The 18,180-nt window shown below is 42.9% G+C and overlaps 1 protein-coding gene across 8 annotated transcripts in view; it reads right to left on the reverse strand.

The window, feature by feature from the left end:
* The window catches only part of TBC1D1 (TBC1 domain family member 1), a 311,597-nt gene that overhangs the window by 59,646 nt on the left and 233,771 nt on the right, over positions 1-18,180 (reverse strand). The window lies entirely within an intron of this gene.

Consider the following 18,180-nt stretch of genomic DNA (forward strand, 5'->3'; position numbering starts at 1 on the left):
TGGGTAATAGAATCATATTTAACGTTTTAAAGTAGAAGTATAGGCAATACTTTTTTTTATTTTGGATAGAGCAAAGGAGGGCTATAATCCCTGTCAGATCGCCTCCCATCCATGTCCCATTGTGGAGCTTTTCCTTCACTTCCTGTCCCAAACCCAAACAGAAAGTGGGAGGAAATCCTGGCAAGTTGAGGGAAATCCTTGGGGATGCCCAGGTCACCGGAACAAGTGTCCCCATTGTATGATTTCCCCTCTATTACTTTTCTGGAGACAACCCAAAATGTGGGATTTTTTTATGCTCACAATCAATGATAATGTTAAACAGGACAAATAGAGAGGGCGAATATCCCTAACAAGGGCATAGACAACAATAAAACCGACAAGTATTCTATTCCTTCTCCACTCCACTATTCCCTCTCGACTTCCACCATCAGCATGTATACTGTCATTTCAGGATCACATCATTTCAGCCTTGACTGGACAGAAGATCTTATAGGTTTACCCATGGATATGTAGGACTATATTAGTTAAAAATAATAATGAAACTCGGAACCCAAGCCACATGACTTCCTGTCACGAACAACAGAATTTATTTTCAAACTAACCATACGTGTGTAGGCATGGTCTGAAATCAGGCTTCTATGGGACAAGGCCAGCTGCCACATTGTGTTTATAAAAAATGTTTGTTAATATGCAAAGTGGGCAAAAAACTACTCCAGTTGTTAAAAGTCTCTATAACAACCTCGTTTGTTATTTTTAACTAAAAAAAAAACACACATGTTATACTTACCTGCTCTGTGCAGTGGTTTTACACAGAGCAGCCCAGATCCTCCTCTTCTTGGGTCCCTCTTTGGCACTTCTGGCTCCTCCCTCCTGTTGAATGCCACCACTGCAAGCAGTTTGCTATGGTGGCACCCGAACAAAGCCACAGCTCTGTGTGTCCATTCAGACAGGGAGCCGTGGCCCAGCCCTGCCCCCTTTCTCTCCTCATTGGCTGACTGACAGCAGCAGGAGCCAATGGCACCACGCTCCTGTCTCCGCCAATGAGGAGGGGTGTCCCAGGCAGCAGAGATACACCTGCAACATCGCTGGATCTAGATCGGGCTCAGGTAAGTATTAGGGGGGCTGCTGCACACAGGGTTTTTTTTAGCTTAATGCATAAAGCTAAAAAAAACCTTCTGCCTTTTACAACCCCTTTAAATACATGAGTGATGGGCAGCTCCATGTGTGTTAGCATAGTGGTCCTTGGTTAGGCTGTTGTATAGACAAGTTTATTATTTACAAAAGTAATGCTCAGGTACTGGTAGATCAAGCTGTATGAGGAAGCGTCAGCTGACAAAAGACAAGGATGGGCAGGTGAGTCGATATTCATTGTGTAGTTAAACAATTTCTCAATCTGTGGAACACAACACTTGTTAATATTTAACAATGGTGCTACCATCTCTGGACAAGAGAGCAGCATACCTCAGAGGTCAAACTGCACAACAAACACCATCGGAGCTGTCTGACTTCAGCTGAAGAAAGTGCAAACATGCTGAGCACACACAATGGGTGAGAACGGTGAACATTATATAAACAGAGGTGTGGCTGGTCTTCTTACTGGTTTTGATAGGACATGCTCAGTTATCTTATCTCAACTACACCTTGATCTTTGTAAGGCTCCATGCACACTGGCAAAAATCGCTGCTTGTACAGTTTTGTGTTTTGCCTGTAGAAGCAGCTCAATGTTATCCTGTGTGTCCATGTACATTAGGATGATTACAGGCATATTGTGAGCTCAACGATTAGAGGCAGGATCAAATAACCCTTCTGGATCTTTCTGGCAGAAAAGAAAACGCAAAAAAACTGTGTACAAAAACAAAATCAATATTGCCGTTTCTTTCTGCCAAGAGAACTGGTGTTTCTTTTAAGCCCAGTATGCATCTATGTACCAAATAAAAATCTTTTTTTTTTTTTTTGTTTACAAACGAAGACGTAAACCCTAATGGGTTTACTTCCTCTTTCATTCCCTGCAAAGGTAAAGCATAATGGACTACTATGCATCACATAGTAGTCCATTATGTGTCACTTACCTGACACAGGAGCCAGCGAAGTCACCGCTGTCCCCTGTAGTTCTGAGCGTCCCTCTTCGTGGTGGGTCTCGCTGCTCCGGCGCAGCGATGACGTCGCTCCCGCGCATGCGCACGGGAGCCGACACTCGCGGCATATCGCCGTGATCTGCAGCTTACCCAGTGCGCCTGCGCACCGCTGTCTACGGCGCATGCGCCGTAGACAGCGGTGGCTGTCTTCAGGTAAATATCTCCTAAACCGTATAGGTTTGGGAGATATTTCTTGGACCTACAGGTAAGCCTTAATCTAGGCTTACCTGTAGGTCAAATGGTTTGTAAGGGTTTACAACCACATTAAAGTATAACTATATAAGTATAACTATAGGTAAAACTTTTTTTTTTGTTTTGGATAGAGTGGAGAGGGATTAGAACACCTGTCAGTTTTTATTGCTCTCTATGCCCCCGGAAATTCATCCTCACTATTTGTTCTGTTTGAGGATATTATTGAAAGTGAAAACACACACACTCCAAATTTTGGGTTGTCCCCAGAAAAGTAATAAGAGAAATCTTCCAATGGGAATACTAGGTTCTAGCGACCTGAGTGTCCCCATGGAATTCCCTTAATTTGCATGGACTTCTTCCAGTTTGGCCATGGGTCAAGAAGTGAAGGAAAATCCCTGCAATAGGTCACAGACGGCGAAAAAATAAATCTGACAATGGTTATAACCAATCATTGCTCTATCCAAAAAAAAAAAAAAAAATACATGTTGCCTATAGTTCTACTTTAAGCTGTGCACAGCTGCTTTGTGACACAACTCACCCATTATAGTATTTCTTCTAATCAATCTTCTTGGCTGCCTGAGATTATAGAACATGCTACAAAATTGCAGCAAACAACCCTACTGGCTTAGTTCAGCCAATGTCCAGGCTTTGTGGAAAGATCATGCAAGTTTACTGACAGCACTGCACATGCACAACGTTCCACCACATTCTCTAGCGATCATTCCTGCCTTCGTATCAGAGGAAGAGCAGTAGGATTACAATGCTCTCTCCCCTTCAGTCTCCACAGATAAGCAGGTGACCACATTTTGGAGTGAAACTTTAGCTTCTGGCAGCGGTAGAGGTATCGCCTTCAGTCAACTGGAACAAAACAGAATTTAGAAGGATCCAGGCAGGTTTCTGTCCAAAAACATCCTTCCCTTCTTGACCAGGTTGGTCATGCCTCCTCTGCACCAAACAGATTAGCGGTAATCTGACCCAGCTGAATGCGCCTACTCTGGGGTCCATTGAAGGACTGTTGCCATTTTAATTTAACATCCAGGTTCTGCTTGGTGCTAAAGGAGCTCCGACAGCAGCTCCTGGATTTTCAAAACCTACGAACAGTGGTTTCAGGCTTCATTCATAAACAATACTGTAACAGTTTCATTTTGTTTAGTGTGGTTAGTTTGGCGCAACTTGTAGGCTTGTTTTTCGAACTGCACATAATGGCAGTTTCTGAAAACATAAAAAAAAAACAGTTTTATATATAAAAAAATAAAATAAAAAAAGAATTTCTCTTTAACCTATTATTCACTCAAAGATTCCACTCCCCCTTTTTCACATTTTTGGTAAACAATATATTAAAAAATAAAAAACACTTTATTATGCTTTGAACCAAAAACAGATAAACCATTTTAGTGGTATGAATGAGGTAGTGATGGGGGAGAATTAAATATGCATTTTTCATCTACAGTAACATTTGTTTTAAAATGTGCCACCCACTGCAGCCATTTTTTTTAAAACAATATACCACCAAATAAAAGGCCTCATTTGTTCCCAAATAGATAAGAATATTAAGAATTAAAAAAAAATAAAAAAAAGCAACCGCTGGAAGTTTATACAACATGCATCAGCTTTCCTGTACGGCTCATGTTAACCACTTAAGCCCCGGACCAATTTGTAGCCAAAGGACCAAGCCCCTTTTTGCGATTCGGCACTGCGTCGCCTTGACTGACAATTGGACGGTTGTGCAACGTGACTCCCAAACAAAATTGGCGTCATTTTTTCCCCCACAAATAGAGCTTTCTTTTGGTGGTATTTGATCACCTCTGTGTTTTTATTTTTTTGCGCTATAAACAAAAATAGAGCGACAATTTTGAAAAAAATGCAATAATTTTTTTACTTTTTGCTATAATAAATATCCCCCCAAAAAAAAGATCTAAAAAAAAATATTTTTTTCCCTTAATTTAGGCTGATACGTATTATTCTACATATTTTTGGTGAAAAAAAAAAATCAAAAAAAAATAAAAAAAAAAATCGCAATTAGCGATTGATTGGTTTGTGCAAAAGTTATAGCGTTTACAAAATAGGGGATAGTTTTATTAGCATTATTATTATTATTTTTTTTTTTTACTAGTAATGGTGGCGATCAGTAATTTTTATTGTGACGGACACATCGGACATTTTTGGGACCATTGTCATTTATTCAGCAATCAGTGCTATTTAAATGCACGGATTCCTGTGTAAAATGACACTGGCAGTGAAGGAGTTAACCACTAGGAAGCAGTGTAGATGTTATGTATGACGTTATGTGTTTTTTTTTTATTGTAGGGGGACGTGGCCTGGCATGTGACGTCACTGATCATCTTTCCCTATAAAAGGGAACAGACGGTCGGTGACAGCCACAGTAGGAAACACAGGGAGAGGTTTGTTTACACAGACCTCTCCTAGTTCTTTAGCTCTGTGACCCGATCGCGGGACACCAGCGGCGATCGGGTCAGTTGGTCCCGCGGCCACAGCCATGAAGCTCAGGACCAGGTCGGGAGCTGGTGCGATCCCGACCCACGGCTGGGCACTTAAAAAGCAACGTACAGGTACATGCTTGTGCCCAGCCATGCCATTCTGCCGACGTACATCGGCGTGAGGCGGTCCTTAAGTGGTTAAAGAACTACGGGCTCCACCCCAAAAAAAGTAATAGAGAGAGGGAGGGAGAGAGAGGGAGAGGGAGAGGGAGAGGGAGAGAGAGAGAGAGAGAGGCACAGGTTACGCCCAACTATGCCTAAACTGGTACTACAGAGTCTATAAACGAAAAGAAAAATTATCTATAGAGGGTGTAGCCCTTTCAATCATCCCCCTTTCCTCCATTCATAGAGTGTTTTAGCCCCCGTACACATAGCTAGATTTTAAATCTGCACCTATTTCAGTGGGATTTCAAAGCTGCACATCAGTGCGATTTGCACTGCCGATTTCATTGTGGCATGAGACTTCATACAAAGCCTATGAAAGTTGCAATGAAATCGCCAAAAAGTAGTGCAGGAACCTTTCGCTGAGTCACGGAAAAATGGTTCCATTGCCGACAATGGGGTGTGACTTGTCATGCGATTAGGAACTGTCAAATCGCACGACAAATTGTCCCATGTGAAAGCGTGCTTAAGAAACACACAGTACAATGGTTCTTACTGCAATAGAACAACACAAAGAGAAGAGAAAAGCAGAAGGTCCTATCCACAGAATGTAGATGCTTCAGAAACTGAAGACAAATTGGTCTGCATACAAGACATTTCAAGCCCAATCTTGTAACTTTGAAGAAAGAAATATCTGGAAGTCTGGGACACCTTTAGAAAACAAGTATGCCTTGATAAATAGGAGATGTTAATTAAAGGATGTGCATTTATTGCAGCAGCTGTTCTCTGAAAGACATGGAAGACAAAGAACTACTTTGTGAAAGTGCCAATGCAGGTGATTATGTCAGCCATATTTAACCCGAGGCATTCTCTACCCTCTACAGAAGCTGGAGCTTATGTGAAAGACCAGGCACGTACAATATTGATTTGCTGAATGACAAGTCTGTTTAACCCTCCGCTGCGAAAGTTCAGTGTCAAACAAAACAGATTTTTTGGGGAGAAGAACTTCAGTTGAATAAAAAACAGATTACTGCTTAAGTGAACTTTTGAAAATCACCAAATAAAGCAGTGAACATATTGACTTTGTAACCAGTACTGTTCACAGGTTCCCCATACAGAAACACTGGCCCTTTAAAAACACACAGTGATAAAAAGCCAAAAGCTCTTGTTTCCAATGCAGACCATCAGGGACTTCAAATAGCTTTGGTGCAGGATTGGGTCCATTTTTTTTACACACACACACACACACACACACACACACACACACACACGATCTCACAAAAGTGAGTACACACCTCACATTTTTGTAAATATTTTTTCATGTGACAACAGCTTGTATAACAGTGTAAACTTGCCTCAAAATAACAACACAGCCATTAATGTCTAAACCCATGGCAACAAAAGCAAGTACATCCCTAAGTGAAAATGTCCAAATTGGGCCATATTAGCCATTTTCCCTCCCCAGTGTCATGTGACTCATTACAAGGTCTCAGGGGTGTGAAATTTGATGTTATCGCTCTCACTCTCTCATACTGGTCACTGGAAGTTCAACATGGCACCTCGCGGCAATCTGAAAAAAAAAGAATCGTTGACCTACATAAAGATGGCCTAGGCTATAAGAAGATTGCCAAGACCCTGAAACTGAGCTGTAGCATGGTGGTCAAGACCATACAGCAGTTTAACAGGACAGATTCCACTCAGAACAGGCCTCGCCATGGTCGACCAAAAAAGTTGAGTGCACGTGCTCAGTGTCATATCCAGAGGTTACCTTTGGGAGACAGATATATAACTGCTGCCAGCATTGCAGTAGAGGTCGGGGGTCAGCCTCTGTCAGTGCTCAGACCGTACACTGCACACTGCATTAAAATTGACCAAGAAAAACTTATTTGGTTCAGATGGTGTCAAGCGTGTGGCGGCAACCAGGTGAGGAGTACAAAGACAAGTATGTCTTGCCTACAGTCAAGCATGGTGGTGGGAGTGTCATGGTCTGGGGCTGCACGAGTGCTGCTGGCAGTGGGGAGCTACAGTTCATTGAGGGAACCATGAATGCCAACAGGTACTGTAACATACTGAAGTCGAGCATGATCCCCTCCCTTCGGAGACTGGGCTGCAGGACAGTATTCCAACATAATAACGACCCCAAACACAAGACGACCACTGCCTTGCTAAAGAAGCTGAGGGTAAAGGTGATGAAGCATTTCTCCAGACCTAAACCCTATTGAGCATCTGTGGGGCATCTGCAAACGGAAGGTGGAGGAGCGCAAGGTTGCTAACATCCACCAGCTCCATGATGATGTCATGGAGGAGTGGAAGAGGATTTCAGTGGCAACCTGTGAAGCTCTGATGAACTCCATGCCCAAGAGGGTTAAGGCAGTGCTGGAAAATAATGGTGGCCACACAAAATATTGATAATTTGGGCCCAATTTGGACATTTTCACTTAGGGGTGTACTCAATTTTATGCCAATGGTTTAGACATTAACCACTTGCTTACTGGGCACTTAAACCCCCCTCAGTCCCAGACCAATTTTCAGCTTTCAGCGCTGATGCACTTTGAGTGACAATTGCGCGGGCATACAACACTGTACCCAAATGAAATTTTTATCATTTTTTTCCCACAAATAGAGCTTTCTTTTGGTGGTATTTAGTTACAGCTCGGAGTTTTATTTTTTGCTAAACAAACAAAAAAAGATGCAAAAAAAAAAAAAAAAAAAAAATCATGTTTTAATAGTTTGTTATAAAATTTTGCAAACGGGTCATTTTTCTCCTTCATTGAAGTGCGCTGATTAGGCGGCACTGATAGGCTGCATTGGTGGGCACTGATGGGCTGCATTGGTGGGCACTGATGGGCTGCATTGGTGGGCACTGATAGGCTGCACTGGTGGGCACTGATAGGCATAGTTAAGGCGGCACTAATAGGCACAGATAAGGCGGCACCGATGGGCACAGATAAGGCGGCACTGATGGGCAAAGATGGGCACAGATAAGATGGCACGGATGGGTGGCACGGATAAGTGGCACGGATGGGTGGCACGGATGGGCACTGATAGGTACCACAGATAGATGGGACTGATGGGCACTGATAGGTGGCACTGATAGGTGGCTCTGATGGGCGGCACTGCTGGGCACTGATGGGCGGCACTGCTGGGCACTGATGGGCGGCACTGCTGGGCACTGATGGGCGGCACTGGGGTGCAGCACCTGAGGCAGATTTTGGGTGGCACTGTGGGTGGCACTGCTGGGTGGCACTGTGGGTGGCACTGTGGGCACTGCTGGGTGGCACTGTGGGCACTGCTGGGTGGCACTGTGGGCACTATGGGCACTGCTGGGTGGCACTGACAGGGGGGCACTTACTTTATTCAGGATGGCACTGCGGGTGGCAGGTGGGCACTGGCAGGGGGCAGGTGTCCTTTTATATTGCTGGCCGTGATCGGGACTGATGTCCCGAACACGGCCGCCGGCGATCGGCTTTTTTTTTTTCTCCTCGCGCTGTCAGCGCGAGGAGGAATACTAGCCGATTACCGGCTCCGTTTTATCACATGATCAGCTGTCATTGGCTGACAGCTGATCACGTGATAAGGGGTCGGGATCGACCCCTTACACGGATCGGTGATCAGGCGAGTCTCACGGACTCGCCGATCACAGAGCGCGCCGCGCGCGCCCCTCAGGGGGCGCGCAGGCCGCTCGTAACCAGGACTACGTCAATAGACGTAGTCCCGGAAATGTGGGTCCGCGCTATTGCCGTCATTTTGCAATAGCGCGGATCCCAAGTGGTTAAAGGCTGTGTGTTGAGTTGTTTTGAGGGGACAGCAAATTTACACTGTTATACAAGCTGTACACTCACTACTTTACATTGTAGCAAAGTGTAATTTCTTCAGTGTTGTCATATGAAAAGAGAATTTGAATAACACAATAACTTGTTTCTTTCACTCAGTGTTTGGATGAAACCATTTATTATCAATCAACTGTGTTTACTCTTTTTAAATCATAATGGCAACAGACACTACCCAAATCACCCTGATCAAAAGTTTACATACCCCAGTTCTTAATACCGTGTATTGCCCCCTTTAGCATCAATGACAGCTTGAAGTCTTTTGTGGTATTTGTGGATGAGGCTCTTTATCTTCTCAGATGGTAAAGCTGCCCATTCCTCTTGGCAAAAAACCTCCAGTTCCTGTAAATTTTTGGTCTGTCTTGCATGAACTGCATGTTTGAGATCTCCCTAGAGTGGCTCAATGATATTGAGGTCAGGAGACTGAGATGGTCACTCCAGAACCTTCACTTTATTCTGCTGTAGCCAATGACAGGTCGACTTGGCCTTGTGTTCTGGATCATTGTCATGTTGGAATGTCGTGTTTCACAGTAGGAATGGTGCACCTTTTATCAAAGGCCTTGTTGACTCCTCTCCAAATGTAGTGTTTATGGTTGTGGCCAAAAAGCTAAACTTTGGTCTGACATCTTGAAACAGCTACACTACATGTTTTCAGAGAGTCCTGTATCTTTTCCCGCAGATCCTTTGATAATTATTTTCTTTTCCCATGACGCAGAATCCAGAAATGTCAGTGCAGCACTGGATTAAAGATGTAAGGGTCTGTCAGGAGTTCAGAAACCCATTGACCTTTTATACACACACTAATTACAAGCAAACAGATCACAGATGAGGATGGTTCCCTTTAATAGCCATTCAAACCCCTTTGTGTCAAATTGTGTGCATATTATTAGGCTAAAATCACCAGGGTATGTAAACTTTTGATCAGGGTCATTTGGGTAGTTTCTGTTGTGATTATGATTTTTTTTTTTAAAGAGTACACACATTTGACTGATTTATAGTATCTGAAAAATGGCAAAGAAATCAAATTCTGACAGGGTATGTAAACTTATGAGCAGAAATTATGTATTGATATATGTGTATATGTGTGAATATATTATTATATATATATATATATATATATATATATATATATATATATATATATATATATATATATTACACACACACAACACTATATTGGAACGCCTGCCTTTACACGCACATGAACTTTAATGGTCTTAGTCCATAGGGTTTAATATTGAGTTGGCCCACCCTTTGCAGCTATAAGATCTTCAACTCTTCTGGGAAGGCAGTCCACAAGGTTTAGGAGTGTATCTATGGGAATGTTTGACCTTTCTTCTAGAAGAGCATTTGTGAGGTCAGGCACTGATGAGGAGAAGAAGGCCTGGCTCGCAGTCCCCGTTCTAATTCATCCCAAAGGTATTCTATCGGGTTGAGGTCAGGACTCTGTGCAGGCCAGTCAAGTTCCTTCACCCCAAAATTGCTCATCAATGTCTTTATGGACCTTCTTGTCCAACATCAGTGCTTGACCTCACAGATCAGCAGATGACCTGATCAAGAGCACCTAGGTTGGCTGATCAGAACTTTCCCCAGCATTGCCACTCATTCCAACTTTCTGCCAGCATTGCCACTGATCCTGTTCCCCCCACCAAGGAGTAAGAGAAAGAATAAAAATGGAGAATACATAGAAGGGAGCGGAAAGAGAGGGAAGAACAAAGAAAAAGGGAGAGAAAGAATAAGAAAGACGGCTAGAGAGAGGGATGGCAAAAAAAAAAAAAAGAAATTAGGATAGCAAGAGATGGAAGGGAAAGAGGGGAGAACAGAGAGGGTGGTAACATCCTAAAATGTACCATAAGGGATTGTAATACTGTACGGGTGGGAGGGAGCTGAACGTCCGTGGGTTAGGGGCGCAAATTGCTTGTCTTACCTTGGGTGCTGACAACCCACACTACGAGAAAATTTTACTGTTAGGAGTCCCCACAACTTGGGAAATTTTATCAAGGAGTCACGGGACTGGGAAGGTTGAGAACTGCTGCTGTAGAAGGAGCTCAATGTTATCCTATGTGTCCATGCACATTAGGAAGAATGCAGGCATATTACGAGTTCATCGTTTAGAGGCAGGAAAAGAAAAACCTTTTGATTTGTGTTTCTGATTGGAGCTTACTGGCAGAAAAAAACTAAAAACTCTCCTAAACTTTGTACAAAAAAAAAAAATGCTCTATATGAGCGTTTTTAACTCCCAAAAGAACAGACTTTTTTTTATTGCCCAGTATGCATGGAGCCTAACAGCTATAAAGCTGGCAATTATTTGCTGCTACACTTGAAATACCCTGGCCATTATATTGCCACAATGATAAAGGTGGACAGGGTAAACAGGGTTAACAGAAGCAGGTGGGGCCATTTTAAAAGGTGGCTGGAATGAGATTACAGAATGAAGATATGAACATTTCAAAGCAATCTTAGTTTTCTTATCTGTAGTTCTTATTTTAGACTACAACACAAGAAAATAAAGAACAGAAAAAAAAAAAAAAAGTTACCCAGATTACAATTTTTTAAATATGGGACAATATTATTTCCCCAATAATTCAGGTAAATGGTCTAGTTTCGTTTTAATAAGTTACAGAATTCCTAAGAATTTTTATTTTTATTTTTTTTTTATTCATTAAAGGATTTTATTGTTGCTTGTATTCCCATTAATAATAATAAAAAAATAAAAAAAAAGGGATAAAACCCCCTGCATTGTAAGCAGTTTATTTCTGCCTTTTGACTACTCTGGAAATGAAGTGTAAGTGTAGGAGAAGATCAATTCTTGTTCTTTAGTCTACCAGAGCCGGCAGGTATGCTTTATGATTTCATCAGGAGAACAATCACTAGCAGAATGTACACCACACCATACCACCAGGTTGCAGACAATTTACCACAATACAACCTGTACAGGCAGTGAAGAAAACCCCACTGCGCCCCTTAAAGAGCAACTTTCCCCTTATAAAAAAAATTCAAACTAAGGCACCTTTAGAGATGTGCAGAAAATGTCAATTCACAAATTAATACTTCTGGATAATTGCAGGATTTTTATGCTTTGCATAGCTTATTCCTTTCCTCCCTATTTTTCTCACGGTGGCCATTTTTACTAAGGGCAGATTAATCCATCTCCCTTTACGTCCTGGAACTCTGGGCCTGCTTCTGGAACATGTGACAGTAACTTCCCAGGATGCAGCTATGAGGCCAGGATTTCATCACCAGTGCCTCACTCAACCAGGAAAATCAGTATTTGTAATTGAAGCAAAACTTGTTTAACTAATGAACGCAAGATGATTTAATATCGGTATGCAGAGCTGTATGTTGCTGTGTTTTATAATGAAAAGGGGAACTTTAAACAACAGTACATTCTAACTACATTTTTACATAATGCAAATTTTAAATTGATAAAATCATTTAATTATATTTAGTCATAATAAAAAAAATAAACTTATAAATTTCAAAATCTATGCTTATCTCCCAAGCACATTGATCAATAAGGTGGTTTTGTACTTTGGTGCACAAAACCATATGACAGAGTTGCCCTCCAGTGGCAATATAAAATAATATTATGTAATATAGTATACAATGCCTATAAAAAGTATTCATTCACTTGGAAGTTTTATCAACATGAAACACACACACAAAAATAACTGACTCGATAAGTACATTTCCCTACTAAAGCTTGTATTTTTTTTTCTTCCAAAAACGTTTGTATAGTCCTACACAGAATTCTGAACTAAATTATAACTAAAGGCAAAACCTAGGTTTTGGGCAAAAGTGGCGATAAGCTACAACGCCTATTCATTTTTTTTTATTACTGTCTGTGTCTCCATTGGGGAGATTCACCCTCTCTATCCAGTTTATCATTAAAAGTGAAAGCAAAAGAAAACCCCAAATTTTGGGTTGCCCCAGGAAAAATAACAAAGGGGGACATCCTCTCACTTCCTATTTTGGCTATGGGACAGGAAGTGAAGGTAATGCTCCCCAATGGGAAACAAAAAAACGTGGCAGGGGTTATAACCTTCCCTTATGCTAACCAAAAAAAAAAAACGACTTCCTTTTGATTGCTTTGCAATAGCATCATGCTGCTTCTTGTGTGCGGTTATCCTAAATGTCGCTTTGAGAGTGTGCACATCAATAAGCACTTTATGTGACATCATGCATTGTGCTAGCATGCATGCATGCATTCTCCTATATTCAGTCTGTGTGAGAAGAAAAAACACACTTAGGAGCCTCTGTCAATCACTTGCCATGGAGGAGTGGAGGTGTGACCTCTCTGTTTACCTCTCGGGGCAAGTATTTGTTTTTGGCGCAAGCTGCCTCTTTACGCAAAGGCTGAAGTTGTGTAGTCTGACCGTCCATGGACAGTTGTCTCCATGAGAGCCTTCTAGTGCAAGGAGACACTCAATCACAGGAAAGCGGGGGCAGTGACAATGGGACTAAAATCTTGTATCCATCCGCTGACTTGTGCTTGTCATAAATCTTCTCAGTATTTCTTAGAATGTTCTTTTGTCCTAATGGTGTAGGCTATAACACAATGTGGACTAGGCAGAAGATGGACCTTCCAGATACATTTCGATTTAGAACACAATAACTTGAAACCCCTAAACTCCATTTAACCACTTGCTTACTGGGCACTTAAACCCCCCTCAGTCCCAGACCAATTTTCAGCTTTCAGCGCTGATGCACTTTGAATGACAATTGCACGGGCATACAACACTGTACCCAAATGAAATTTTTATCATTTTTTTCCCACAAATAGAGCTTTCTTTTGGTGGTATTTAGTTACAGCTCGGAGTTTTATTTTTTGCTAAACAAACAAAAAAAGATGCAAAAAAAATCATGTTTAATAGTTTGTTATAAAATTTTGCAAACAGGTAATTTTTCTCCTTCATTGAAGTGCGCTGATGAGGCGGCACTGATAGGCTGCACTGGTGGGCACTGATAGGCATAGTTGAGGCGGCACTAATAGGCACAGATAAGGCGGCACCGATGGGCACAGATAAGGCGGCACTGATGGGCAAAGACGGGCACAGATAAGATGGCACGGATGGGTGGCACAGATGGGTGGCACGGATGGGTGGCACGGATGGGCACTGATAGGTACCACTGATAGATGGGACTGCTGGGCACTGATAGGTGGCTCTGATAGGCGGCACTGCTGGGCGGCACTGCTGGGCACGGATATGTGGCACTGGGGTGCAGCACCTTTGTTTAGGCAGACTGTGGGCACTGCTGGGTGGCACTGTGGGCACTGCTGGGTGGCACTGTGGGCACTGCTGGGTGGCACTGACAGGGGGGACACATTATTTAGGCAGGCAAAGCAGGGGGCAGGTGGGCACTGGCAGGGCTGGCCGTGATCGGGACTGATGTCCCGATCACGGCCGCCGGTGATCGGATTTTTTTTTTCTCCTCGCGCTGTCAGCGCGAGGAGGAATAATAGCCGATTACCGGCTCCGTTATATCACATGATCTGCTGTCATTGGCTGACAGCTGATCGCGAGATAAGGGGTCGGGATCGACCCCTTGCACGGATCGGTGATCAGGCGAGTCTCGTAGACTCGCCGATCACAGAGCGCGCCGCGGGCGCCCCTCAGGGGGCGCGCAGGGCGCTCGTGCACGGGACAACGTCTATTGACTTCGTCCCGGAAAAGGAGATCCGCGCTGTAGCCGTCATTTGGCTATAGCGCGGATCTCAAGTGGTTAATTGGGTGCCCTAGTAAAAATGTGTCTGTGTCCTAATAAAGTGGGTGCATGCTTGAAATTGGTTATTTTGTGTTATATATATATATATATATATATATATATATATATATATATATATATATATATATATATATATATATATATTACACACACACACACTATACTGTCAAAAGTATTGAGATGCCTGCCTTTACACGCACATGAAATTCTATGGCCCCCAATCTTAGTCCATAGCTTCAACTCTTCTGGGAAGGTTGTCCACAAGGTTTAGGAGTGTGTCTAAAGCTTGCGCTTCTAGAAACGCATTTGTGAGGTCAGGCACTGATGTTGGATGAGAAGGCCTGGCTCTCCGCTCTAACGCATTCCAAAGGCCAAAACTCATTCATACATGTCTTTATGGACCTTGCTTTGTGCACTAGTACAAATCATTTGGTGGAGGGGTAAATATGGTGTGGGGTTGCCTTTCAAGGTTTGGGCTTGGCCCCCTAGTTCCAGTGAAGGGATCTTTTAAGGCGTCTAACCTCAACCCGACAGAACACCTTTGGGATGAATTAAAGCCAGGCCTTCTCGTCCATCATTGCCTATCCTCACAAAAGCACTTCCAAACATTCCCATAGACACACTCCTAAACCTTGTAGGCGGCCTTCCCAGAAGAGTTGAAGCTGTTATAGCAGAAAAGGGTGGGCCAACTCAATATTGACCTCTACGGACAAAGACACTATTTAAAGTTTGTGTGTGTAAAGGCAGGCGTCCCAATACGAGAGAGAGAGAGCGCACGAGAAAGCAACTGAAACTTACTGACAGCTTTTAAACTTTTGTTAAGGGGCACCTAAACAGACAAATCAAGTCAAAATGGATATTTTCATTTTACGTGGGCACCAGTTAAATACTACTTTTCTTTTCTGGCAGATGTCAAAATTCAAATACTACAGAATAATAGTCTACATACAGAATGAAGAGAAAATGGGGAACAACCACCCCCCCCCCCCAACACACACACACACACTGCTGAAATGTCTACAGAATTTTTCTTTATTCAGATAGTATGCCAGGCGCATAAGTTACATCTGCTTGCTGCCTAAACATCCTGTGTGCGATGTGTAAACATCACCAAAAGAGTGCAAAGCTGTATATACAATGGTAGGGACACATTCCGCAATTCCAAAGCCAAACTTTACATAAAGTACAACAGTGCCACCCAGTGGTAACAAAACTAACTGCTAAACAATCAGGAAGACCTACACCTGATGTAATACAGTTTGGATACAGAAGTTGATATAGGCCAAATTGTTAACCAAGAATTTGCTTTGTGTTTCTCAACCAATAAAATCCTTTTGATTTAAATATTATATATATATATATATATATATATATATATTTCACAGTGCGTTACAACATGGGGGAAGTTAAAACACAATTCAATACAGGAGGAATCAGAGGGCCTTGCTCGTTCGAGCTTACAATAGTTCCACCGATTTGTGCCCAATTCCTGGTACCCCTGAAGGAAGAGCCCTTAACTAACCTGAGAAATCTTGCCGTATTCCGATACTGCGCTTGAAAAAGGTTAAAAGCACATGACATCAAGTGATTCACCCCATGCATGCGCTGCCCAGCATGAAACCAATATTTTTTTTTCTCTGTTTTTGTAAAACACTTTTTTCCCCCTCGTACGATTGAGAAAAGATTTTTTATTTTTATTTTTTTTACTTTTAAAATCAGATGAGTGCAATTTCATACTTCATGCACAACACATCATGCTGGTAGGTCAATTGGCTCCTGTTTAAATAGCCTGTCTGTATATACAGTGGGGAAAATTATTGTTTTGATCCCCTGAAGATTTTCAAGTTTTACAAAGAAATGAAGGGTGTATAATTTTTTTATCATAGGAGTATTTTAAATGATCAAGACGGAATATCAACCAAAAATCCATAATAAAAAAAACAAAAAAAAAACAAACAAACACACAATACAAATGTTATAAATTAAGTTGCAGTTCAGTGAGTAAAAATAGGAGTTTTGTACTCATTGCGAAATCCTTTTCTCTGAAGTTCTTTGACGGACACAGCTCCAGTAATATGGACCGTAGGGTTATTACGCCACCTTCAGGAGAGGACTAGGCAGAACATATAATACATGGGAAAACAACAGAACTTTACAGCTCCGCCCAGGGGGCAGTCACTCTGGTAATAACCCCTCAGCCCGTTTCCTGCAGCGCAGTGCGTCAACAAGCCGTATAACATAAACCAACAGGAGGGGAGGGTGCCGTGTCCATCAATGAACTTCAAAGAAAGGGATTTTACGGTGAGTACAAAAATCCTATTTTCTCTTTCCTTCATTGACGGACACAGCTCCAGTAATCTTGACCGTAGGCAGTGTCATAAGGAGGGGTGGGATCAGCAACATAACTTCACCCACAACCAGAGGTGCTCCCTAACTGGGGAGTCACCATTTGAACCAACCGCATCAGAACTTGCGGTCAAATATGCATCAGAATGCATTAACATTCAAAAAAGGTAACTTTTCTCTTAACAGAAGAAAGTGTAATAATTGCAACATTACACGGTCAACTGCAAAACTTTGCGGCCGAAGCAGGCATCAGAAGATGCGCTTACATCCACTTTGTAGAACTCTGTAAAAGTGTGAACGGACAACCAAGTCGCTGCCTTACACACTGATGCTTGATGTCGGAAAGCCCAAGAGGCCCCAATTGCCCTGGTGGAATGGGCCATGACCAGAAAGGGGGGCACCTGCCCCTTCAAGGCTTAAGCCTGGACCATGATCTGTCTGATCTATCTGGAAATGATGGACGACAAGACCGCCAATCCTTTTTTCAGAACAGCTACTGAAACGAACAGAGTCTGACTTCCGGAAGGCAGACCGTGGCAGACCAATATACCCTTAGAGCCCGGACCACGTCCAGGGAATGGTGGGCCATCTCCTTAGGATGTGTCGGTTTAGGACACAGAGATGGTAACACAATGTCTTTATTGAGGTGAAAAGCCAAAACCCCCTTTGGTAGAAAAGAAGGTTGCGGACGCAACACCACCTTATCCTTGTGGATAACAAGATAGGGAAACTTGCAAGACCAGGCCGCCAGTTCCCAAACCCTCCTGGCCGATGTAATGGCCACTAGGAAGACCACTTTCTGAGAGAGTCAATGGAATTTCCCTGATGTTCTCAAACGGTGGTTTCTGAAGCGCAGATAGCACCAGGTTCAGATCCCACGGAGGCAAGCGTGGACACACCGGAGGGACTAAATGCAGGACCCCTTGTACAAAGGTGTTCACTAGAGAGTGAGACGCCAGGGGTCTTTCCCTTGATGGTGCTTAAAGCCAGTTTCTGGTCTACTCCTTGCTGTAGGAACAGAAGGATCCTGGAAACGGAATAAGTGTGCGGACGCTACCCCATCTCCTCACACATGGAGATATAAGCCTTCCACGTACAATGGTATATCTTCCGAGAAGATTTTCGTGCCCTCAACATAGTTGAAATCACAGAGTCAGACAGGCCTCAGTTCCTTAACACCTGGCTTTCAAAAACCATGCCATTAAAACCAGCAACGGTAAAGCAGAATGGAGAATATGACCTTGTGACAGAAGGTCTTCTCGCATCGGTAACCGCCAGGGAGCGTCCGCCACCAGGCGTACTATGTCGGCGTACCAAGGGCGCCGAGGCCAATCTAGGGCAATCAGTATC

Source organism: Lithobates pipiens, unplaced genomic scaffold, assembly GCF_037356315.1.
Source record: "Lithobates pipiens isolate NorthernLeopardFrog02 unplaced genomic scaffold, aLitPip1_a1.2 Scaffold_13, whole genome shotgun sequence".
NCBI lineage: Eukaryota > Metazoa > Chordata > Amphibia > Anura > Ranidae > Lithobates > Lithobates pipiens.